Consider the following 2444-nt stretch of genomic DNA (forward strand, 5'->3'; position numbering starts at 1 on the left):
CTTTGTTCTTAAAATTGAAAGGCTGCCATCGAAACGTTAAACGCAAGACACAGGTGCATCGAAACAATGTGAGCCAGCGTGCAAACAGTCGGAAAGATGGCTGCTCCGGCGTGCTGCACACAGCAGTTTGCGACACATGCTTTGGATCTTGCATACGTCGGGTCGTTCGGGTGGCTCTGCCCAGTTCAGGCAGATACGAAGAAAACTGAAATTTTTTACGTTTAAGCTCTTGTTGGAATACTAAGCTTTTGTAGCGTTCTCCGAAAGACGTCAAATGCCTTGTGCTCAAATGCCGGAGCCATGCATTGTGTCTAGCTTTTATAGATAATTAGTTTGTTCTCAAGAGTCGTTACTTGCGGCTCCTTTGGGCGAAAACTGCGCTGCGGTTCAATGAGACGAGGGTTGCTGAGAGTCGTTGTAGATTTGTTTGTAATTTCGAAGTGCTTTTTGAGCAAAGATCTAGCTTCGAACACGAACAAAGCCTTCAGTGACAAACTGGGTGAAGCTCGGGAGTGCGTTGTTTAATTGGTGAACAAACCCTTTATTCCGTAATGGGAGCAACCAAAGCTAAGAAAGTCGTGAATGAGCCGGTACAATTTTTTTTCAATCAGCGTTTGACAGTTCTTAAGGTATCAATGTAATCGCAACATGGCTGAAATGATGGTATCCAAACATAGTAAATTAATCGCGTTCGAGCACCGCGTACAAACCACCGATTGCACCACTGGTGTGCTGCCTCGACCTTGCTGTTCACAGGAGGAGAAATGGGAGGAAAGTGTCTCGGGGCTTTTTTTTCCCATTTCTGACCATTTCAAGCATGCAATCGTAGATTTATCTCCCCTTTCTTAGTATTTTCTGCCACAGCCACAGAGGTGGCGAAATATGTTTGTTTGACGTCTGTATGAGTGACTTTATACGTGGAACCGAAATATGCCGACGCCTTCAGGCTAAACTGTGCTTCTAATGTAGAAAGAAGTGCACAATGAGATTAGCTAGTCATGCAGTGTGCTGGTACGGAGATTGCAGCTATGGATACTGTTTCACAGGAAAATATGTTTTGTTTTGCTGCAGTTTGTGTCATCAGACAGTGCAGCACATCATACCTACGACAGACGGTGGTGCCTGCCGTGTGCTGAGACCTTCCAAGGTGACCTGGGCAGTTACCGTACTTGTGAGCATGGGTGCTTCCATAACCTTGCCAAGGTAACCTCTAGACTTGGGCAAGTATCGCCTCATATGCAATGCCAAAACTTCCCTTTGCGAGGAAGGTCATAACCAAGCTGCACCAGAGCCTGCCTGGCTACCCCTAGCGTGACATATAGCAGCATCACTATAAGCGGCATTCCGTGTTTCCAGAATTAATCCTTTGTCGATCATAATCTAGAAAACCCGAGACTGATAAAAGCAGGGAAACAATGTCGGAGAAGAAAGACAGGGGAAAAGAATGTAATCCTTTGCGGCATTGGAGGGTGTTTTCTGGAGTTTACCTTTGTGGAAAATTTGATGTTTCTCAGAGCTTGTTTTGATTAAATTCTCAGTTTTTCAGAATAATTTAGATATTAAATTTGCTTGCTGAGTTTCTCGATTCTCAGAAAGTCAAAAGAAACAGAAAAAATAACCAGACACAAGTGTATTAATTAATTTATAGTCTCAATGATTGCCTGTGCCTAGACGAGGCTTCTTGAGCTGAATATGGCGGTGTGACTCTAGATCCTCTACAACTCGCAGTACACCCCAGTTAATACCAACTCTCCCACGACAAAACTTGCAAACCAGGGTTACTTATCCTACCTAGTTTGGCGCAGTATCGCTTTCGGAGCTCTTGCGCCATAAAACCCGTAAACAACAACAACAACAGGGTTACTTATCCAAGTGTCGGTACATTAAGCTATCAGTCTCCTCGATTCGGTCACTGAAAAACTTTGTTTTACCCACCTTTTTAAAGGCTCCCTGACATACTTGCTACTCACAGCCGTAGGTGCCACGGGAACGTGCCATGCTGCATGGCTGTGCGGGGTGAAGTGTGAAATCTAGAAAGTTCCGCCGCCTTCGCTCGTCCCACAAAATCTGCGGGCTAATGGCTTCCTTCATGATAGAAACTGTACCCCTCTTCACGTTACGAAGCCCAAATGGTTTGTTCGAAACTCTTGTTTGGAGCATGGCTAGCACAACCACATCAGAGAACAGAATGGAACATATTTCTTTCGTGCTGCTGAGCTATTGTTGGGGTTCCGCAGGCTTTATTTGTTGCCATTGAAATTCTTCTAATCAGTTGGAAACAAGTTCTACTGCCAAAACCCAACCCCTCCCCACCCCGACGTCACAAATACTGATGTCACATAGACAAGGGGAACACGACTACAACATAAACAGAATCACTTCTGGACACTAAGGCATACATTGCCAAGATTGCAGATGTCAAGCAGAACTAAAAACATTGCCCC

Source organism: Ixodes scapularis, unplaced genomic scaffold, assembly GCF_016920785.2.
Source record: "Ixodes scapularis isolate PalLabHiFi unplaced genomic scaffold, ASM1692078v2 PGA_scaffold13__105_contigs__length_92229423, whole genome shotgun sequence".
NCBI classification, from domain to species: domain Eukaryota; kingdom Metazoa; phylum Arthropoda; class Arachnida; order Ixodida; family Ixodidae; genus Ixodes; species Ixodes scapularis.